This window comes from Dermochelys coriacea, chromosome 10, assembly GCF_009764565.3.
Source record: "Dermochelys coriacea isolate rDerCor1 chromosome 10, rDerCor1.pri.v4, whole genome shotgun sequence".
NCBI lineage: Eukaryota > Metazoa > Chordata > Testudines > Dermochelyidae > Dermochelys > Dermochelys coriacea.
Window position 1 is genome coordinate 70,023,241 of NC_050077.1, and position 24,794 is coordinate 70,048,034.

At 40.5% G+C, this 24,794-nt stretch overlaps 1 protein-coding gene across 5 annotated transcripts in view; it reads right to left on the reverse strand.

The window, feature by feature from the left end:
* Positions 1-24,794, reverse strand: part of ZFAND6 (zinc finger AN1-type containing 6) — a 52,413-nt gene that overhangs the window by 21,089 nt on the left and 6,530 nt on the right. Inside the window, exon 1 of one of the 5 annotated variants that reach the window (XM_043493422.1) lies at positions 21,652-21,777. The exons of the other annotated variants lie outside the window; for them this stretch is intronic. The gene's annotated coding sequence lies outside the window, so the exon portion shown is untranslated. Of the gene's footprint in view, positions 1-21,651; positions 21,778-24,794 lie in introns of those variants that run through there. 5 annotated transcript variants of the gene reach the window in all.

Below are 24,794 nucleotides of genomic sequence, written 5' to 3' on the forward strand. Positions count from 1 at the left end.
ATATAGCTGGGGATGGAAGGATGAGCTAACAAAAACCAACAAGTTTAGCATAAACAGAAGTCTCAGATCACCAATTACCTAGTCATTGCAATGGTCCATTCAAAACGTATACAATATACACCACCCCAAAAGGTGATATTGTTGCACACAGGAAGCTTGTCAAGACTTGACAGTTGAATTCGAGTAAGAATGATAGGTTTAGGTTTAGACCTTATGGACATTTAGTGTATAGCTGATATTGACTGTATGGAAGACAAATCCATGTTCCTAAGTTTTCCTCCTCACAGGCATAGCCAAACTATAAATAAAATGAACAGTGGATATGTCAGAATGGGTTTGAAGTGATCAAGGCAATATAGTAAACATGAGACCAAAGGCCTGTTTCAGCAATCCTAGTCATTTTCCAAGCAAGGGAATGTCAGTATATACTAATAATTTTACCACTAACAGCAGGTTCTTTGAAACTAGAGAATAAAGTCAATGCTTTTTTCCACCAGTTAGTCAATTTTATATAGGCAATTTACTATAGGAGTACTACCAGTGCTCTAGAATGCATGGAAACTTTGTGTAGATACTAAAGAAGCAGAGGGAAAAAAAAAAAAAAAAAAAAAAAAACCTTACAAGTTCAGATATATATAGTCTCCAACATTTTTATCATGAGAAAGCCGCCTGACTTTTTGTGTACAGTACAACCTCAGAGTTACGAACACCAGAGTTACAAACTGACCAGTCAACCACACACTTCATTTGGAACTAGAAGTATACAACCAGGCAGCAGCAGAGACCAAAAAAGGCAAATATGGTACAGAGCCATGTAAAACAAACTACTAACAAAGGGAGAGCAGCATTTTTCTTCTGCATAGTAAAGTTTCAAAGCTGTATTAAGTCAATGTTCAACTGTAAACTTTGGAAAAAACCGTAACATTTTGTTCAGAGTTACAAACAACCTCCATTCCCAAGATGTTCGTAACTCTCAGGTTCTAGTGTATCAATTTTAAAGAAAATGTTTCTTCACTGCAGAAGAACTAAACATCTAAAAAGGCTACCAGTTGTTTTACTCGGAACCAGCTCAACAGTCTAAAGCACGGGTGGCCAAATTTACTGACCTTCTGAGCCACATACGACAATCTTCAGAAGTTTGACAGCCAGGGTGTGCCTGCTGGGTGTCTGGGCTTCAGAACTGCGGGAGGCATTTGCCAGGTGTCAGGGCTTCAGCCCCACTTCTGCTGAAGCCCCAAGCCGCGGCAGGTGCACCCCATGGGACTGAAGCCCCTACCCCACCACCCTGCTGCAAGGCTGAGGTCCTGAGCTCTCCCCGCCCCAAGTCTGGTAGGTCGAGAGTGCGGGGAGGGGAGTGGAGGGCTCCATGAGCCACAATGTCTGTAAGAGAGTCACATGTGGCTCTGTAGTGGGGCGGATTAGCCACCCACAGACCTGGAGGGGGAGGAGCCCCTCATTGAACCCTGGTGGGCGGAGCCACGTCATGTTCAACCCTCCTGCCGTAAATCAGTGGGCGGGACCAGAAGTACAAAAGGCATGCTGGAGAACTCACTTGAGAGGCAGCCGCCGGAGGAGCCAGATGCCTCCTGTGAGCCCCCAAGTTGGAAGGCTGTGGCAGACCTTGAGGGAGCTGAGGACTGGCCTGGACTGCCAGGGCCATTTACAGATCTAAACATGGAGGAGCTGCAAGCGCTGACAGAGGCTCTCTTCCCTGACGACCAGGACAACCTCTACAGAGCCACGTACACCTTGAGGGGGAGTTGGGAAGTGGCCCAGGGGTAGCCAACCCCGTCTGGCTGCAATGCTGACAGCACGAGTCAGCGTGTTGCGGTCAGGATCGCCACTGCTAGGGCTGGGACGCAGTGGAGTGGGTGGCAGTCTCCCCCTCTCCTAGGCAAGAAGCCTGCACTTGTCAGCCCTTCGCCAGAGCTAGGGGGCCCGACTGTTTGCTGCTCAGCCCGAGTGCAGGCCTGAGCCCTCAGACTCTCTACTGCCCTGCCCCAACCGGGGGCTGGGGCTCTAACTGTTTGTTGTTTGGCCCTGATCAGAGGCCTGAGCTCATGTCTCTCGTTGCCCACTGATTCTCCATGTCAGGCGACCCCCGGAGCTGTAGTGGGGTGGATTGGCCACCCACAGACCCGGAGCGGGAGGAGCCACTCCTCCCATCAGACTACAAGCTCATGAGCCACAATGTCTGTAAAAGAGCCACATGCGGCTCATGAGCCGCAGTTTGGCAACCCCAGTCTAAAGTTTCATGCTTCATGTAACTAAAAATTGGGCTTAGTTAAGGGTGACCACTTTTCTTTAAAAAAGATCGGAGACAGAAGAGCAAGACTATTGAAAACTCAACCTGGGCTGGGAGGCTCACTTCCATAAGCTGTCTAGCCATACCCTCAGTAACTAACTTGAGCACTCCACACACTTACTGTGATAATTATTGCTATCAATATTTTTGTTCATACATTGCTCATTTAACAAATGTCACTGCAGCTAGATAAACCCCCTAACATTGTGGTTCTCAAACTGTAGTCTGTGGACCACTAGTGGTCTGCAGAGCTGTCTGGTGAAATGGTGCTATATCATTCTGTTCCCACCTGCTAAAATGCACTGAAAGACAGATAAGAATCCATCTAAATCTGATCCTCTCCCACAGCACAAAGATAACAGAATGGAATAATATAGCTCATAGGCTTCCTAGTTACAGTAGAATGTCACATATAATTTACATATCTGTACAGTCCCTATAATTCTTATAAAGAAAAGGAGTACTTGTGGCACCTTAGAGACTAACAAATTTATTAGAGCATAAGCTTTCGTGAGCTACAGCTCACTTCATCGGATGCATCCGATGAAGTGAGCTGTAGCTCACGAAAGCTTATGCTCTAATAAATTTGTTAGTCTCTAAGGTGCCACAAGTACTCCTTTTCTTTTTGCGAATACAGACTAACACGGCTGCTACTCTGAAACCTATAATTCTTATGGTTCTTCTCCTGCACAGAAATTTTTCATGGTTAAGTTCTTCCTTACATTTCATTATGTAGCAGACAGCACTCAGTGTCAGATGCATCTTACATTAAACTACATACCTGTTGTATTAACAAAGACTATTGCCAGTACTTTAGTTAGAGCCTTCCATTTCAAATTTCACTTGGGGAATGAAATCTAACTAGAATACCATTAAATGCAGACTTTAAATAAATTAAGTAGCTAAACTATTCCCCACCACCATAAACATACTTAGACTGGTCCACTGTGGAACTGCTAATGGTAACCTTCTACCATTGCTAATAAAACAGGAAATGAAACTGCAGACACATCCTTCCCCATTCAGCCACCCCAGTGGCTGAGGGTATTACTTGTGCTGCTCACTCATACTATATTTTCTCATCAGAAACAATGTTTGACAATGTGCATGATTAAATCATTTTCATTTTATAGCACTTATTGGTATTACTATCTGGTAAGTCCCTAGGGTCTGAAAAGCATTAAAGGAGCAATGCATACTGTGGCATTATGCCACCATATTCTTCATAGAGATATTGTTACATAGATACTAAGGTCAGAAGGGACCATTCTGATCTAGTCTGACATCCTGCACAACGCAGGCCACAGAACCTCACCCACCCACTCCTACGAAAAACCTCACCTCTGTCCGAGCTGTTGAAGTCCTCAAATCGCGGTTTAAAGACTTCAAGGAGCAGAGAATCCTCCATCAAGTGACCCGTGCCCCATGCTACAGAGGAAGGCGAACAACCTCCATGTCCTCTTCCAATCTGCCCTGGAGGAAAATTCCTTCCCGACCCCAAATATGGCGATCAGCTAAACCCTGAGCATATGGGCAAGATTCACCAGCCACATACTACGGAAAATTCTTTCCTGGGTAACTCAGATCCCACCCATCTAATATCCCATCACAGGCCATTAGGCCTATTTACCATGAATATTAATTACCAAAATCACATTATCCCATCATATCATCTCCCCCATAAACTTATCGAGTTTAATCTTAAAGCCAGATAGATCTTTTGCCCCCACTGCTTCCCTTGGAAGGCTATTCCAAAACTTCATTCCTCTGATGGTTAAAAACCTTCATCTAATTTCAAGTCTACACTTCCTGATGGCCAGTTTATACCCATTTGTTCTTGTGTCCACATTGGTACTTAGCTTAAATAATTCCTCTCCCTCTCTGGTATTTATCCCTCTGATATATGATATTATAGCATAACTGTGATGTATTTTATACAAGATAAGGCATGTGAGATATCATTGGAAAGGTTATTTACTGAATATGGTTATCCTATTTGTATGTATGTATCATTTTGGTATCTGAAGTTAGAAATATTGTCTAGGCATCTATTACAAATGTGTTTAGATCTGGGGAATGCCCACTAGACAGAATGGATGGTGGTTGGAAAGGGCCATTAGGGAAAACAATAGTTCTTTGAAGATGCTAATCACCCACTAAAAAGTCTTCCCGGGGATGCGACAAACAGCCTCTGAATTATGGCTGCAGGGTCATGTGACCAAGTCACCTGGTACTGGACTTCATGATAATACTAGTATTTTTCCACTAATGGGGGTGGGAACCACACTGGGAGACAAAGGATTCCCACCATATCCAAAATCTATTTAAGGCAGGGGAGTAACATCATCATGGCTAATTTGTCATTAACTCCCTGGCCAAGAAAGAAGACTGCTGGAAACACCTGAGAAACAGAGACTGAGCTTTTTTTTGGGGGGAGGGGGTCGGAAAGAAGAGAGAAGGGGAGAGGAAGAAGGGCTGAGCCCAGACTCGAGGGGGTCTGGCCCGTGAAAGGAATATCTGGAATTTTAAAGCTGAAAGCAACTGCAGCCTGTCTTCAAGAATCTCCGCAATCTGCCTTAAAAAACAATTAGGGTGAGAATGTGTTACTTATAACCAGTTTCTGTAGTATATTAAACTTAGATTACCTAGCAAATAAAACAAATAGGCAACCTGCTTCCGTTTGCTATCCCTTATCGTCATTTAAAAAAAAACTCTTTTGTAGTTAATAAATTTGCTTTTGTTTTGTCTAAAACTATTTTGTGTATTAATCCTACCTGGGGGCAGAAAGCGGTGTATACCCCTCTCCACATTGAGGGAGGGGGGCAAATTCCATAAGCTTACACTGTACAGTTCTCTGTGCAGCACAAGACGGTATAGTTTTGGATTTACACTCCAGAGGGGGGTGAGCACTTGAGTACCGGGCAGTTCCTTAGCTGAGCCTTCCCATGCAGAGCTGATCTCAGCATCTGTGTGTGTAGCTGTTCCTACTGTGTGCTAGTTCAGTGCAGTCTGAAGCCTGAGGGAGGGAGGGCTTGGCTGGCTTGCCTCAGCAATACAGTATAAAGGGAACCCAGGCTGGTGGGTCAGGCAGGCTCAGTGGTGCCACAGTCCCAGGTGGCACCCTGAAAAGCTGGGGGGGGGTGGCGGGGGAGAACCTATCACACATACTTGTGCAGCATTTTCAAAAAGTGAAGGGGTGTAAAAAAAAAGTAAGGAGGAGAGAAGGAAGTAAAAAGGATTTCTCTCATATGTAAGACAGAAATCATGTTTATTTATATATGTATAATACACACACACACACACACACACACGAGATGATAAGTGTATATATTATATTACTTTACATTATTTTCACTACAAGTATCACATGAACAATATCACTGCCTTCAAGACATCTGAGCAACTGTACAAAGGACTTCTTTATCCGACTTTAGAATAAATTAATCTCTTGAGCTAAACATTGTATTGGATTTTCTCATCTAGGAAATATGGGAGTTATAAATGTAGTAGCTCTTTCCATTTTTTTTTGTTGCTAGACTTCATGGGAAGGAGTTACCTGTATGTAAAGTTGCTACATAAAACCCATTCTTCTAGAGAAGGAGAAACTAACTGGTGTAAGAGGCAACTGCCAAGTCTACCAAGGGCCGAGAACGTAATAACTGACTTAACCACATCTACTGAAAGAAAAACATTAAAAAATAATAAGGGTCCATGAAGAGAACCAGAACAAAATGTTACTACTTTGACATTCAAGAGATGCAAACTCCTTTGCTTGCGAAGGGAAAGGGAGCCCAAAGCTGGAAACAGTGACTACATACACAGAAGTCACAAATGCTGCCAGTTTAGACAAAACAGCTATATGAGTTTATATCAGTCTCCGAGAACAGGTTACCTCAGAAGTACTACATAGGCCCATGACTAAACAGCAGGAGAGAACTTGTACACTTTAAAAAACAAAAAAAAAACAAAACAAAAACACTTAATTTGGGGGTGATCCTACAAAAGACAGCAGTCAGGTTTTTTCCTTAGACCAATTCTAAACTCTGGTAAAATCAGAATTTCACGTACACTTAAAGAAACTTGGCAAAGCCATGCTATTTAGGAGGGAGGGATAGCTGAGTGGTTTGAGCATTGGCTTGCTAAAACCAGGGTTGTGAGTTCAATCGTTGAGGGGGCCATTTAGGGATCTGGGGCAAAAATTGGAGATTGGTCCTGCTTTGAGCAGGGGGTTGGACTAGGTGACCTCCTGAGGTCCCTTCCAACCCTGATATTCTATGATTCTTATTTAAGTGAAATACTAGATATTTAGATCCTAGACCTTGATCTATCTTGTTAATTTCAATACAGGAAATATGGCTAATATGGATGTGTGTAAATTAGTTCTTACAAATCAGATAACTGTATTGGTAATGCATCCGATGAAGTGAGCTGTAGCTCACAAAAGCTTATGCTCTAATAAATTTGTTAGTCTCTAAGGTGCCACAAGTACTCCTTTTCTTTTTGTGTATTGGTAGAGAGAGCTTGCTTTATGTGAGAAAGTTAAAACAAAATCAAAATAAATTTTGTAGAATTTAAAGATTAACCATGCTGGTTTAGTAAGTTTTAAGCCTAGTTTAATGGAAGTCAGTTCTCAATATCCAGGTTAGCAAGACAACATTTTAAAATATATTTACTCCCCAGTTGGGGAGGAATAAACAGCTTAACACATGCACACTAGCTTCCTGACTTCCCTATCTCCAAAAACATCTACTTAAAGTACATTTTAAAATCTTGTTTACTCCAATACTCTTCAGTTTTCTTCCTGTAATATTTAATGTAATGGATTTATAAATTTTTAATATTATGTTGAACTACTGAAGCAGTCATATTGCCTTAGTTTGAATAATCACAATACTATTTCATGTTTCATATTAATGCCCACAAACTATACAAAAATGTATTCTATTAAATCACTTTTTAATAAGTCAGCTACATGATATTCACTTACGATTTCCTATCATACAGTCAATTTCTGGTGAAAGATGTGTTTCTTCAGTGTTTCATACATGTGACCTTTCAGCTAAAATCAAGTTTTATCAGACCTATCCTAGTTGGAGCTCTGCAGAGGATGGAAGAGACAATCCTAATCCGTTTCTCCCTTAATCTCTAACTCCTGTAATTTTACTGGAATTTGAAAGTCAGCAACCAGCAAATATGCAATAAAGTACTGTTTTTTTGATACAGTCCATATTTGGAACCTCCCAAAAATCCAGCAACATAGTAAATCTCCACACTGATCTGTTCGTGGGGAGGGGAGGAAATGAATGGCTTACTTACCTAGTTCACAGTCACACTGCAAAAAGGAGTGGAAAACAGCAACAAGCGGGGAGGTAAGGATGAAGGTGGAAGGTCAGCAGGTAAAGAACTGGGTAGGGACAGTAGGTAGAAGGAGGGGAAAGGATGCAAGTGGTGGTTTACCTCTGATCTCACAATCCCAGCAATGAGCTGGCCACAGGACAGCAGGAGCAGGAAAGAGGAGAAAGATCAGCAATGATTATGTCGGACCTGGGCTAGGACACAAGTTACTATAATTAGTAGTATTACCATATAACACGCTTAGTCATAGTAGATCACTGGGCGCTGTACTAACAGCTAACAAGATATCGCTCCCTGCCCCTATATTACTTACTACCATAATCTGATGTGCTCTTCAAAATTTTATTGCATCAGGACTGGCTGAACATATATTTCATTACTACTCCTACACAAAATAAAGAAAGTTACAAGAAACGCAAACTCTCTATCAGTACTAAGAGAATCACTGATTATGAAGATTTAGCTTTCAGCAAATGTCTTTGCATATACTGCACCGTGAATAGCTGTTACTTTGAAACAGTAATTACTACTTACAGCCACACTCAACTTTCACATAAAACAGATTAGCAAAAAACTATTTTAAGGATCAAAGATCCTAGCTGCTGAAAATAAGACACTTCAGGAACTCCAGTTCATCTCATACCAGTAGAGCAAATTACATTCAACGACCACTCAGAGGATAAGTGGTAAGCAAAATCTCTTTTTGTACAAAATGTATTCACATCAAGCTGCATTGTACAAAATGAAGTGGTGGTTCCATAAAGTTTCACTGCTCTAGTCAAGCTGCTCTAGCATATCAAGACGGAAGATCTATTGAAAGATGTGCAAGTATTAGGAATATCAGCATAACAACATACACACTCAGTTTTATTGAATACTAAGAGAAATCACATTTTGTTTACACCAGAGATTTAAAAGAAGCAGAGCATGAACAAAAAAAAAAAAAAAAAAAAGTGTTTCATGAAAACGTTAGAATTCCAGAAGCTACAGACTGTTACACAGAGCTATTGGTTTTACATAGTACCACTTCTTTATACTGAAGCATCTGACAAACGTGTTGCATTGCATAGGAGACCAAATGCCCCAGTCCAACTATACGATCTCAGAGTTCTTTCCCAGTTTATACATATTCAGTTCAAAGTAGTGAAATAAAAATCACAAGATGTGTTTCAGATGTCTATTATAACATCGTTAATGTGTTTAAATTGTGTATATTTCTGGTTTCCAAGTTCTTCAGAAATAACTTTGCAAAGTTAGGACCATAAAATCTCAAAAACTTAAATCACGTTTTTCCAAGTCAGCTTGCCTTGTCCATTTTATGTGGACATTTTATGAGAAAAAGCTAATAAAGACAAGGCCAAAGAGCCTACAGTGAACTTGTCAAAGCAGTGTGGGAGAATTAATATTAAAAGCAAAATCAGGAAATTTTTAGTTCCCAGAAAAGGCAAGAAACATTGCTGTTTATCATCTGACTGAAGTCATAGTACAAATAGCAGCACACCTCTATTTTCCAGTACTGAAGTACAAAATTAGTACTATACACAAGTTCTGACTAAGCAATAACATTGTGGTCCAAAGGTGAGTGCACTACCGAGAATGTCATCAGGACATGTTCAGAATTTAAGACTAAAGGGCACTGCTGTAACATTTTAAATTACTTTTACCCTTTCAATGACAAAGGCATGTTAAACTGCCAATCCACATTTATAAAGCTACAAATCATAGGAAAATAAAAGCTTTGTCACTAGAGCTGGATTCAGGCCGACTTCCCCAAAACAGGAAATAAAAATGCAAAATAATGTCTATTAGGTTAAACAAATAGCAAGCAATCCTTAGAGTAGGCATGTTTATTTTGCAATAAAACGTGAAGGTAGAGGTGGCTGGAACACTGGTATAAACTAAATACAGGAAAAACAGGAACCAAAGTTGTTTGTACAAGCAAAGACTAATTCTGAATAAATTTCAGACTCAAATATGGACATTACATATGAGATTGTCTTACCTATCTCTGAAGGGACTTGTGTGAATATCTTTCTAGGGGAGGTCATGAGGAACAATGGAATGATAAAGGAAACTTGAGAGGTATAACTGAGGGACACCAGGGATACAAAGGGGATGGTAGGGAGGAAAAAGATATCTGATATCAGAGACTGTCCGGGACAGGCTATCCTACTGAAGCGTCAGGGGAAGCTGAAGCAGAGAGGATGCATTCTCACAGTGTAAAATTTTGCTATTCAGTTTAGCTAACCGAAGGGGTACCTATCTAGATTAGTTTAGGATTTTGAAGGATAAGACCAGGTATGTTTTGAATATCATTTATAAAATGTAAAGCAGAGTAGCACAACTCCAAAAGCTGTCTTGGATCCTGTGTCTGAAATCAATTCTAGCTTTGCAAGATGACAATCTGCAAAGGAAATTCAAACATTTACAAAATTATTCAAGTAATTGCTGAGAGAGTTGTTATAGCTTTAGTTTATTTTGAGCTTCAGTGAATTGAGTATTCTATCTACACTACAATGCAAGCCAGGGTTTGAACTCTGGATCAAGCCTAACCCCTTTTCTGTCTACACACAAATCATGCTGATCCAAGGTCCCAGAAACCCTGGGGGTGGGAGTATATCTACACTGCAATAGAGCACCTGCAGCTGGCCTGTGTCAGCTGACTTGGGCTCAAGCTGCAGGGCTATAAAATTGCAACATAGATATTTTGGCTCAAACTAGAACCCTGTTTTTTGGCCCTTGCGAGGGTGGAGAGTCTCAGTCTGGGCTGCAGTCCAAGTGTCTACACTGCTATTTTTAGCCCAGCAGCCAGTCAGCTAATCTAAGCTCTCAGACTCAATGCTGCAGGTTTTTTAAAATCACAGTGTAGACATCTCATAAAGGTATGGCCACACTGCAGTTAGACTACTCGCAGCTGGCACACGTCAACTGAGTCTGTCTTGTGGGACTTGGGCTGCAGGGTTGTAAAACTGCACTGCAGACATTCGAGCTCAGGCTGGAGCCCAAGCTCTGAGAGCCTATGAGGAGGGAGGGTCCCAGCCTGAACTTCTACACTGCAATTTTACAATCCACTGCCCAAACCCTGAAGGCCTGAAGCAGCTGACATGGGCCAGATATGGCTGTTTAATTGAAACATACACATACTCTCCTGAAGTAGCCAGGGCCTCACTTATTTTAAACAGTTATTTAAACCTAGAGGAAAGAGGCAGTTATAAAAGCTGTTTTAACACAAGTTCTCAAAAGATACCTGTCGCAGAGAATTTTGACAGCCAGAACAGAAACTAAGAGCAATTGCTGCATAAACAGTACAGTGTAGAATCTGAAAGTCAGTTTATAGAATTGCAGTTGTACAACTAGCACAATGGAGTCCTGGTCCTTAACTGGGGCTCCTCAGTGCTACTCCAATACAAATTATATCATTTAAGATAGCAAATCGAGACCTGGGGATGTGGTTAACTTCTGGGATTATTGCTATTACCACTCACTATAGCGTGCTATGTTGCTTCCATCTGGAGTTGTGCACTATGTCTAATTTAAGTGTACAGAATATACAATATTCTCAATGTGATCACATGCTACATGGGGCACTCAGTTGAAAGTTACTGCTTTGCCAACTGTAGAGAGGATATGTAGGGACACATTTTCAGCATAGTGAGAAATATAAGCATTCAGTTTCTTGTGGCAAGAATCATTTTTCCATGCACTTTTCCATGCACAATGCACTTAAATTTATCCATTTACTCAAAGAGTGCTCCTCTGCTTTTGTACTTGGGCATCCGGTAACTTATGCGGTACATTTTAAAAGCCTGTTCTCCAATGATTGTAAAAAGTGAGCGTAACCATAGGATACAAGTACTGATTTTGCATGCCGGCTAAGAAAGTCTTGTACTCTATGTAGCTTGAAAGCTTGTCTTTCACCAACAGAAGTTGGTCCAATAAAATATATTACTTCACCCACCTTGTCTCGGGCAGTTTAGTTTGCCAAAACCCCATCTGCACAAGAAAAGTTTAATTATTCATTGCCCATAACACAAGCTGTCAACTTGCACTTAAGCACTGGGGCACTGACTGATTGGCACATCCAAAGTCACAGTGGAAATTAAAGTTGGCATTTTTGACATCTACAAGGAAACTGAGGAAGGAGGCCAACCACCACACACTAGGCAGAGAGCACAAAGCTGAATATGTATATAGTCTCCCTGAAGTATAGCTTGGGGATCATTTACAAAAAACACTCAGGCAGGTCAGATTTCATTATCAGCCTCAGGTTTCAATCTTGTCCACCCAGGATTTACGTTATGACAAATCAGCACCTTGTCTCAGAGGGAGGGGTGTTTATTTCACTATACTGAATCTACAACAGTTTGTGTTTATGTAGCGACTTGCCTTTTGAAGGTTCCCAAAACACACCACTCAGCTGCCCCAGCACTGCCCATATTTTAGCAAACTGAAATCATACAATAGTGGTGTAGGAAAGCCCATTTAGCCAAGGACATTAAGGCTATGGGCTGGTCTTCACTACCTGGAAGATCCATGCTGCTGAAATTGATGCAGCAGCTGTCAATTTAGCTGGTCTAGTGAAGACCTGCTAAATTGACAGCAGAGCGCTCTCTAGTCCCGTGGTCTCCAAAGTGGGGTGCGCGCACCGCAGGGGGTACGCAAGACCATCCCTGAGGATGCGTGGCAGGAGGAGCACCGCCGAAGGAGCACTGCCGGCACGGCAGCATACCACTCCTGGACCTCTGATTCTTTGGGTGGCACACCGGCGGCAGCTGGGCTCTTCCCTGCTCCATCTTCGGCAGCACGCCGGCAGTAGTTGCTCTTTTTTTTTTTTTTTTTGCTTCCCTAGAGCTGGTCCTGGGGGTGCGCAATCCAAAAAGTTAGGAGACCACTGCTCTAGTCGACCCCAGTATTCCAGCTCTCTGAGAAGAGCAAGGGAAATCAACCGGAGAGCGTCTCCCATCAATGCAGTGCAGACACCAGAGTAAGTCGACCTAAGCTACGTCGACTCCAGCTACATTATTCACATAGCTGGAGTAGCATAACTTAAGTAGACTTACCCCAGTAGTGAACCCCAGCTATGCCACCTGTAACACTGTAGTGCAGACACTACAACACCAGAAGGGTTTTTTTTTTGTTGCAATAGTAAATCCACCTCCTTGAGAGGCAGCAGCTAAGTCAATGGAAGAATTCTTCCATCATGCTAATAGTGCCTATACTAGAGTTTAGGTTGTCTTAACTACATTTCTCAGAGGTGTTAGTTTTTCATGCTCCTGAACGCCATAGCTAGGTCAATGTAATTTTTAGGTGTACATCAGAACTCAGACAAATCCTCCAGTCTTCAGAAGAGGCCCAGGGTACTATGTGTTTTTAAAAGATCAGCATGGAACAGACATTTTTAACATCTCTTCCTAAAGCCCATATAGAACAAACTGCATGGATTTCAATTTCGCAACCTCGAAAGGATGAAAGAGTTGACTATCAGGACTTGAATAAAAGTCCACATACCAAACCTAGTGATTTGGTTACTAAATCAACCTTTCTATCCAGAGCACAATATAAGTACTCATTTTGGGTACAAAAAGTTGTCAACCACCTTTTTTGGACAACCAAATTTAACACACATTGTTTTTGGACAAGATTTAGGGCTTGTTGACACTATCGCTTAAGTTGATGTAACTTATGTCACTCAGAGGTGTGAAAAAGCCACCCTCAAGTGACACAAGTTACATCGACTTAAAGCGGTGTCTACACCATGCAATGTTGCCGGGAGACGCTCTCCCACAAACATAACTTCCACCTCTTGTTGAGGTGGAGTAATGACGTCCAGCTGTGCCAACGAAGCACGATAGTAAAGACAAGCCCTTAGATATGCAACTCCAGGTTAATTGCCTTTCCCCCTTCGACCATTCCCCTACTCATTTACCATCCAGAATATTTAAATGAGCAAGTTAAGATCACAATGATCTAAAAACAATATTGCTGGATGCCACTGTTTCTCCACTTAATACGATGGCACCTATGTACAGAGTTCTTTCCATAACACTACATAGAAAAAAATATATATGGCAAGAGGGAGCAGATAAAGGGGATGGAGGAAAAAGAATATCTGTAGAACTAACAATATGAATGCCAAATATCAACTCAGTCATTTTGCTTGCATGTTATATAATTCCTTTCCCTCGGTTTTGTGTGTTTAGACCAGTGGTGGTCAAACTGCAGCCCACAGGCAGCCCATCAGGGTAATCCACTGGCGGGCCACTAGACTGTTTGTTTACATTTGCACGGCCGCCCGCAGCTCCTAGTGGCTGTGCAAATGTAAACAGTCTAGTGGCCCGCTAGTGGATTACCCTGATGGGCTCCGTGCGGGCTGCAGGTTGACCACCACTGGTCTAAACACACAAAATAGATCGCCGTTCCTGGCGGGAAGAAGCCTTCTGGTCAATTAAAGATTACCAAAGAGTTTCAGTCAATTATGACGACAGGATAAACAGCGTTCTAGGGTCTTGACAGTGAGAAATTAAACTATCATCAAGGCTGAGTCAGGAACTCTCCAATATATGGGACAGACTGATCTCACTTCTGGAATTTGTGATTGTGCAATGAAGAATTGATGTAAAAATTGGAAAGAGATAGAGGATAAAATGGGCAACAGCAGCATGCAAGGATTGGTTTACATACTATACATACAAAACTGAGGCCATAGGTCACACTGTGACTTTGCAGAATGGAAAGCTAATTGCTGTAGTAAAATCAAACTAAACATTAGCCATGTCAGTCTGAAATCTCTAAAATGTAGTTTTGTAGACAATATGTACAAGTCACTCTTTCTGGCAAGTATACTGAGCAATTCTACTTAGATATATAGGAAAAAGATAAACATAGGGTGGAAGTATAGCAATGGAGAGAGAGACAGAACAGATGAAAATGAAGGAAGATACATTGTGATTAGTTGAGAGAACGATCTGACATTAAGGATAATAAAAAAGGATAGAACAGAAGCAAATTATTTTTTAAAATGCAAAAAGATAAGAAATTTAGTTGACTTAACAATATGGTACATAACACCTAGTTTTAAATCAAACTTAATCTGGACTACACCTATGAAAAGGCATCAATAGTTGAAAGTTGGGCCAGACCACAAGAATTACTTAAATATAGTGAGATGAAAGCTTTCATATTTTCTATTCTGACCTCTAAATCTTATTGGGAAAGTGATTTGTTGTAAATTAGTTGACTGCTCATTTTTAGAAATAAAAGAGGGTCTTTGTAACATTAACAGCAAAGCCCAAGCAAAGTGTGTTTTTAATAGAAGTCTACTGTTTAAAATCAGTTGCCTATGTGTTCTGTTAAATAATTCATAATCCTCCTCTTTGGAATCCCTGCTGCTCTACCGAGGTGGACACAAGTCTCATTTTGGACTGTCATGTTTCATTTTGTGTTTCACCAACTCTTAATAGGGTTGCCAACTTTCTAACCACAGAAAACTGAACATCCTTGCCCCACCCCTGCCCCGAGGCCTGCCCCTTCTCTGAGGCCTCTCTCTCCATCTCTCGTTCTCCTCCACACTCACTCGCTCGCTCATTTTCACTGGGCTGGGCCAATGGCTTGGAGAGCTAGAGGGGGTGAAGGCTCCGGCGTGGGGCCAGAAATGAGAGGTTCAGGGTGTGGGAGGGGGCTCTGGACCGAGGCAGGAGGTTGGGGTGCAAAAGGGGGAGAGGGCTCTGGCTGGGAATGCAGGCTCTGCGGTGGGGCCAGGGATGGGGGAATTGTGGTGCAGAAGGGGCTCCAGGCCAGGGCTGAGGGTTTCAGAGTGTGTGAGGGGCTCTGGACTGGAGCAGGGGGTTGGGGTGCAGGAGGGGATGAGGGCTCTAGCTGCAGGCGTAGGCTCTGGGGTGGGGCCGAGGATGAGGAGTTTGGGGTGCAGAAGGTGGCTCTGGGCTGGGGATTGAGGTGCAGGAGTGTGTGAGGGGTGAAGACTGTGGGCGGTGCTTACCTCAGGCAGCTCCCAGGAATTGGCTGGCATGTCTCTCAGGTTCCGAGGCAGAGGCATGGCCAGGAGGCTTTGCACACAACCGCTGCTTAAAGGCAAAGCCCCCACAGCTCCCAGTGGCCGCAGTTCCTGACCAATGGGAGCTGCGGAGCCAGTGCTCAGGGCAGGGGCAGTGCATGGAGCCCCCATGCATAGGGACCAGAAGGATATGTTGCTATTTCCTGGGAGCCACACAGAGCTGGGTAGGGAGCCTGCCAACCGGACTTTTAATGGCCCAGTCAGTGGTGCTGACTGGGGTCATCAGGTTCCCTTTTTGACCGGGTGTTCCGGTCAAAAACCGGACACCTGGAAACCCTAACTCTTAATCAAGTGGGATTTTTGATACGGTGTAGTGATTACATGACCGATTATCTTTGAATTTTACTCAGCTAAAGTTGTTGAACTGTTAATGGATTACCATAAATATAACTGCAAATCTACTTTATTCCAAGATTTAACACCAATATCCCACGGTATCATGCAATTATTGTTAGAACTATCCCAACATAAAAAGCCTAATGCAGTTCTTGGAAAATTTTAATCATATAAACTCCCCTGCACTGACAACAAAAGCTACCTTGGTAAGCTGCTTACTTGAATTCAGAGAAGTTAGACAGGAAAAACCGCCTTCAACTTCTCATTTTGCATTCTCACCCTTTAACAGACATACCAATTTACCAAAAAACCTGCAGATCTCTTGTTAAGAAATGTTCACTGTATTGCCACACCTGTCCTACTAAGCTGCTTTAAACAATGTTCTACTGGACAACAGAAGTACTACAACATTAAGGACAATTCCATGAGACTGTACTTCTGAAAGCAACTTCATTCACTCCACCTCCTACAACAGTTTAATACAAACTTGGTTACTTTTTTTGCAATCTGATACTTAGCCTTATTTCTTTTGCCACCAAATACACAATATGACCAATAACTGGTTAAATGTATCTACACATTTCTAAATACATTTAGGTCAAAGATATATAAATTACTCCTTAGTTTGAAAAACTACTAATGTCAGCTTGATTTAATCCCAAATGCCTGTAAAAATAGGATTTTTATGGGAGAAACTTTAAACATCTTTATTTCAATTACAATAGTCCAAAGTTGTGTTAGCACTCAGCCAGAAAGCGAGTGTCTAGTCTATTTTCTTTGCCAAAGTGTAACGCAGACACACATTCGTGGTTGAAAATAGTTATTAGTAAAAGAATTTCAGAAGTCCAGTACAGCACATTCAAGTATGCTGGCAATAGCTAATTTTTGGCCTAAAAATACTAATTTTAAGCTCCTATTGTAACATGACTTTGAATTTGTATTTATCTCTCTCCCCAACACCTCATGTGGCTACACAAATTAGCACTATGAATCACAGGAGGCACACCATAATATTACTGTCTTAAAACATGGGCTACTTAAACTGTTTGGGTGGTTGTAAGAGTCCGCCAGGCCAGCCATGATGTTCAGAGTTTGGTCCAGCAAACATGGTATTACTACATATTAGGCTATCCTTCAGGATGTGGTATTTGTCAGTGTTACAATACAAATGTGTCATGGCATAACATAAGATGGCTGGCCAGGAATCACCCTGTGCACAGGAAGTCCAAACTCTGAATGCAGAGACAAGTTCAGGTTCTGCAAACCTTGACAGGTTAACAGGAAAAGGGGTAATTTCTATGGATTTCCCATTTAAAAACTACTGTATGGGAAGTAAATATTCACCCTCTTACACCCCTCGTCACCACCTTCTGGCAAATATGAAGCTTTCAATCCCTACAGCTTGTTTAGCATGTAAGGGCTTGTCAACACTAGCACTTTACAGCGCTACAACATTCTCGCTCAGGGGTATGAAAAAACACCCCCAAGCGCTGCAAGTTTCAGCACTGTAAAGTGCCAGTGTAGACAGTGCTCCCAGCGCTGGGAGCTATTCCCCTTGTGGAGGTGGTTTTTTTAGAGCACTGGGAGAGCTCTGCACTTTAACATTGCTAGTGAAGACGCGCTCTTAAGTTCAAGGCTTCAGTTATTTGACAAAGATCCTCAAGTAGTTGCCTGAAGCAGTCTTAAAGGGGTGGGGGAAAGAAATTAGGTTTTAACTCGTTTCTTCATGATGAATAAAACCTTTTTAAAAAAGTTCTCTGTATGTAACATTAAAAGTTCATGTCTTGTTTACCTCATTTTACCAGAAAGATTATGAACAGCTAGAGAACTAGGAGTATAATAAGAAAGTGAAGCCTGATTGAGGGAGGAAAATGCTTTTCTTTTAGACTGTTTAAAGCATGGTTTTTGCTAATCCCTATTTAACTCAAAAGCCCTATGAACACAGTTGAAATAAGAGATCACCTCTCCCCCACCCTTCAATTAAGAGTTGAGAGGTTACCACGCATATCTGAGGGTACGTCTACACTGAGTTGAGCTGGAATTTATACCTCCAAGGAGACACACTCATGCTAGCTCAATAAGAACAGAATATAGCCTCAGCCGCACAAGGAGTTAGCTGCCTGAGTACGTACTGGGGTCTTGGATGGGTACATAGTCAGGGTGGCTAGTCCCTCCCACTGCTCATGCTGCTATACACTATTTTTAGCACACCAGGGGTATGTCTCTTTGAGCTGCAGTTTACCCCCTCTGCTCATAGTGTACACACACCCTCACATACAAGAAAATCAGGGAAGAAGCACCTAACATTTCTGATATTTCTAAAGTAAAAAAAACAAGCAGGAAAAAAAAACAACCCACGTTATGTTGAAGAAACTTTTCAAGCCTCTGTTATATACATCTTAATGCAGCTAAAATGAGCCAAAGCTATTTTTTATTGCTTTACAGGTCATTTTATTGATTGATTATACTGTAAAAAAAAAGTTGTGTGAAAACAGTCAACCTCTTCCTCAGCAAAATGCCAGACCATGGGAAGCCAAGGATATCTACTTGAAGTCCCTGTTCTTATGTATGAGCTCGGTACCTCCAGTATCCTATCCCTAATCCACCTGCTGGCAGCATAGCACCAACAACCAAAGCTGCCCCTTGGATCCCCACTTAGGCCCCGTCTTCACTAGGAAAATAGGTGGTAGCTAACATGGTAAAAATTCTAGTATGGACAAGGCAGTTTTTACAAATATATTAATACTACATCACTTTTCCTAGTTTGGACAACCTTAAAGCAGTATCCTCACCATGAAGGGAGTTCCATAGGAAATACAATACAGCCTCAAATTGTATTATCTTTCCCAAGTAGTTTACACAGGGCTGAAGGGGGGCGGGCAGCAATGTGCTTCATCTACACCCATGCTCAGTGCAGGGCCACCCAATCACTACTCCATGGAGTGACTTCAGCAGGTAGGTGGGAGGAAGAATGGGTCCATGAGGTCACCGATGCCTTTGCCCTCTTTTCCATGAATGGATGAAGAAAGCATGATCTAGCCCTAAGTGTCTGTTAGGAGTTTAATCTTAAAAGAGAATGTAAACTTCACTTACATCAGATGTGTAAATTTCCATCTTGACGTAAGTAGAATGTACATGAATCTCCAAACACAGAATATACACTCTTCAGTGTGTAGAAGACTTGTCTGTGTAAGATAATGTTTTACTAGTATAAATTGCTGGAATAACTAGCAAATCTATGCAGATTTCTTATCTACAATTCTGAATACAGGCAAGAATACCTGCTGTATCTTGATACAGAAGTTCTCCAGCCATGCCAGCAAAGTGGTACGTTTATCCTTTAGGGCCAATCAGAATTATATACGTGAGGTGAAAACTTGAACAAGTCACTTCTGAAAGTTTAATGCATCAGGAAAATTACTGGTCCCATCTTTACTAGCTAGGTAGATCATATACAAGAAAAAGTAAAGAATGGTTGCTTCAACCACTGACTGGTTTGAAATAAGAAACTGGAAAAGACTGCTGAAAATGTCAGCTAAATAAAAGCATCATTCTGCATAATTAGTATTTATTATTACACAAATATGTATGATTTTGATAGCGTACATTAAATATACATACATATAATACATGCTTAGTTTGCACAAGTATAAGCCTGTCTTATTTTTTCTTTTTGCTTTCATTTGAAACATGAACTCTGGTCACTCAATTAAGTCCTAACTTCAGTTGAAAGATATCTGTGATACTATGCACTTAGTCAACTTTTGTCTAAGTACTCCCTTTCTCCTCTAATTAGGGAGTAGCCATTTAAATAAGAGGCATCTGGCCCAAAGGCAGTTAGAATGGCCAGCAGAGCTACTGATGAATATTAAAAACAATTCCATAGTTTAATGGTCATGCACTTCGTAATAATACTTACTAGTAGTAAAACACATTCCCAAAAAAAATTTAGAAAGTGAATGAAATTATGCTATAATAAAATCAGAATATGTAATAAGTGTGCGTAAGCCTATAAAATACTGAACCAAGTCTGAGATGCCACTGTATTAGGATGTACTTAGACAAAAATGAAACCAATTTATAATCCTTTTTTTTTTTTAAAAAAAAGAAAATTAACTAACGGAAAATTGAAAATGTGTGAAGCGTACTATGTTGACCATGTCTAACTACCTTGTGAAATGCTCTGCGTGGTCAATTGGAAAATCCTGGTTTGATTTTCATGTCTGTTCTTGTATTCCCCAAACTTCCAGGTACTGCCACATCTTAGCTATTTGTAATGCATCCATCAACTTGGTATTTAAGCATTAAAGTTAATCAATGTCAGAGAACATAACATAGTATTTCTTTGATCCCATGGATCAGGTGTGTATGAATACAACTGTGTGTGCATGCACACATGCATATACAGACACTTTTGTGAAGGGGGGGGAAATTAGGGAAGGCTTTAAAAAAAAAAAAAAAAAAAAAGAATGCCTTGCATTTGAACCAAATACCCAGACTTGGGCACTATCTGATCTCTCTGTCTAGGAATAAAAAGGGATGACAGTAAACACTTTGCAATACTCAACAGAAACTCTCTCCATAATACTAATTTATAGCATGTTCCAAGCCTGAAGACCCTTGGGACACTGAGAAAAGGTTTTACTAAAAACTCATCCCTAAATATGAAAGCCAAAAGGAAAAAAAAAAAAATGGTGTAGAAACTGAAGATAACCCTCACCCCGCTCCCAAACAAGTAACCACCACACTATGCTCAATACATATGATTCAGGGTGGTATGGTATTGATTAGTTTTGAAGGAAGCTCCATCTTCAGCTGGAAGGACAGCGGCTGCAACACACACAAGAGGAATTTATTTCCTCCCCCGGCCCCTTTTGTTTTTGTTTTGTTTTTTTAAAATCAGAGCTCTGACGGTCCTTGATATTCTGGGAAGTTGCATTAAGAGAAGGGGGGCGGAGGGAGGACTTACAACACATTAAATCTAGCTTTTAAACCTCTTTGCATACACTGTTCCAAATACACCAAAATCTATACAAAGTGTTCTTCTCCTTTTTAAGTAAAACACAAAAAATAAATAGCATCAATCTTAAGTGATATAATCATGGACATGACTTAAAACAAAGGCAGATGACTTGAAACAAATGTTATCATTGTATAATCTAGTAGCAACTGTCACATTCAGTTAATTCAAATCTCCTCAGAACCAGAGAAGTTAGAGTTAAAAATAAAGCTCTTTTGGAGTTACACAACATTATAGAAAACAGCAGCATGATCCTCAATTTTTTTTTAAACAATTAACACAACGAGGTAAGATATTGTTGTACAACTTGACTTTTTTCAAATAAAAATACCAAACTTTAAACTAGCAATAAATGATAAAAGAAACTCAATCAAGTTTGCATCTCTCAACAGCTTATTTCCTGCCCAAAGAGCCCTTTTGTTCTGCTTCCCCGCATACATTTTAATATTCTGCCAGCACTGGAAAACAAAACAATCACGAAATTTGGCACACACATAAGCATAAGTGCCTTAAAAGGGTAAAATGAAGAAATACAACAAGATTAGAACAAAAAAAAAATCCTACCAAGAAAATCTTCACAATTTTCTGTTTGCTTCAACCCAGATTAACTTCACTGGAAGCTGTACTCCTGAGCAACCTAACCTGAACAGAAAGCCCCACCTTCTTCAGTTCTAGTGGCTGAAATGGAAAAAACTCCACCCTTTCAGTAAAACTAATCTCTCTCATTGGTAAAACTTAATATCCATTATTTAAAGAACTTTTCCTTGCTAGCAGGTTAGGTTAAGCTGGTTAAAACACCCTGGACAAGCTGGTTTCTTAAAGAAACAGCACACAAGCCTTTAGTTGTGCTAAACTACAGCATTTTATTACATTTTGACCAGCTTGATACCAATTAACATTTCATAAAACTGAACAATGAAAGCCTAGACTTTGCCACTCCAAATCTTGAACACAGAACTCAAAACCATATGGATTCATAGGGTTTTATCTAGAAACATAAAAGTGATGTTAAAGAATACATACTTTCAACATATCTGATCAGTCTATTAAATTACTAGATGTACTGTAAAACTTCATGAAGTGAAATTGAAAGAATTCTATCTATATAAAGCTTTGCTGCTTGCTTTTTAATATAGGATAAAATTTAATTCAAGCTTCAGGAACAAATTTACTATTTAAAAATCACAGAATAAACTAACTGAAAAATTAGGCACATTATACGCAACTTTCAAGGTATAATTTAGTAGTCTAAACTTGAAAATATGAATAGTCAGTCACTTGTTTAAACCTGCTTTCTTCTGCTAATTTAAGACATGACTCAGCAAAAGTGTTTCCATAGTGTGAAAGCCAATATCTAGATCTTACCAGGGTCTATGAATGTTTCTGTGTCAGACAGTCCATGGTTTTAATTTTTTGCTAATCCAATTTTTAACAGTATTTTAAAGCTATTTTTAAAAAGAATTCTAATAATTAGATTATGACTAAATATTCCATTAATCTGATCTTTATGCTTCATAACTGTATAATACAATACTATCAGTTTGAATTATCAAGATCTAGGCATCATTGAAAAAAAAAAAAAAATCTGAACAGTTCCCTCTCCACCTGCCAGAAAAGTCTACCTTACTGACAAGCCTGACATTCAGGGGGAAAAAGTTACACAGAATAAAGAGGCATCTCACATCATGTCTCACAAATGCACAGATCACTTCAGGAAGACCTCTCCCTGACTCCGCCCAAAATGTTGTAATCTGGAGACTGACAGATGAACAGGATACCTCCCCCTCTTAGTGCCACCACAGTTTGCCCAGTTAGTGTTGTATTACATGCAAAATTTTCATGGGTTTAATATTTGATCAGTTTCAAACTATATCCAGGATGGTACAAGCTGTGAATTATCTGCACATTTGTACTTTTTGTCGTGGTTTTTGTTTGTTTGTTTGGGGGGGGTGGGGAGGGTATTTTGTTTTTTTTAATACAAGGGAAAAGTTAGAGGGAGAGAGAGAGGAGGAGGAGGAGGAAACAGGGATCTCCAGGGAGAACAGTCAATTCCCAGCCCTCTTTCACCCCTCTTTCCTCAAGATTCCATTGCAGCCTCTTTCCTTCTGAAATAATTAAGGTCTAGGCTATACTGCAAAATGGATGCCAATTTCAACAGTGTTGAGGGATAACTGTTTTAAATAGGGTCTCCAAGATTCTATTTGTAGAGCAATGGGCCCTTCTAAACTATTTTGCTATTATAGATGAAAAGTCCAAGATAATTTAGTCATAGCAAAATACTATATTATTACCCACATTCAAGAGTAATATTTACAACAAAATACTAGGCTGCATTTTAATGCATGCACCACTTTCTAAAAAAAGCTTCTTTAAAAAAAAAATCCTACTTAACCACTAACTAAGGCTCTACATCTGCACAATGTATTACAGTGTCCAATATACTAACTGAAAAAGTCAATTCAGAGGCCTAATCCCAAGATGTTTTGTGAGGATTCTGTATTTTGAATGCACAGAACATTAAGAATAAAGTTACTCAGATCCTCTTCATACAGTTTCATAGCTGTATTGCAAAAGACAGCATTAAATCATAAAAGTGCAAGGCAATCTAAGCAATTGATGGCAAGAACATAGTTTAGGCAAATAAAGCAACATGACTAAGAATTGTAAAGGGTCACAACGATACCTAGGACAAACTTCTAACTTTCAGTTTGGAGTTCATGAAGTTGCACGTCTGTGAGAACAATAGCTGCAGTCACAAAAATCTTACAATCAAAACCACCCTACTCTGGAAAGGCAACATCTTCTGCCCTAAAAACAAGTTTTGTCGCTTACACAATATAAGGTTGTATATATTTACATAGTACCTTTCCTCCTGAAGAATCCCCGAGTGCTTTAAAAATCCATACCTATCCATCACCACAGAAATGCAGCCACCATCAGGCGATTTGCAACATCCAAACAAATAGCACACTGCATGTAGTGAAAGGGGAGAAAATTTTGTCCAAGGATACCCTACTTTTACTAAAAAAGAAAGGGAGTACTTGTGGCACCTTAGAGACTAACAAATTTATTTGAGCATAAGCTTACTAAGTGGGCCAGGGAATAGTCTGCTGCCCTTGTGAAGTAAACCGACACCCCCCCCCCCCAAATCAGAGAAGTGAGATAAAGACACAACTGGCTTGGATTCTTATCTATTACATATAAAAGTTAATGTGTGAATACAGCTGAATTTAGGGGTTAGAAATCCAGGTTGGAATTTTGTTGCTCAAATCCCTGTCCTGCCTCAAAGACTACCACAATCAGAACTGTTGAAAATGAGCATGAAGGACACCAATTTCATAGGTTTAATTTCTGCACACATCCTATGTTCGTCTGGATCAGAGAGTCTGAAGAAATTCACTGTATTTCAAACTCAGAAGGGAAGTTAAGCCTCTGCTGCTCTTGTAACATTGTCAGAGACAGCAGAAACTGGTGTGATCATTGCAGTTGCAATCTGCTACTTAATTAGGGAAGCTCTGAGCATGAGCAGCCTTGAAGACAAATTCAAATTTTAGCTGCTACTGTAACTTGCACTGGGGACAGGAGTAAGAAAAGAAGGTGCCTAAGTCTCATTTGATTATTTTAATTGTAGAAAACCCAGAAGTCTATTTCTGCTGCAATATTAAGATACATAAAAGATACAGCAAGTTAGTAAGACTAGATAGTTC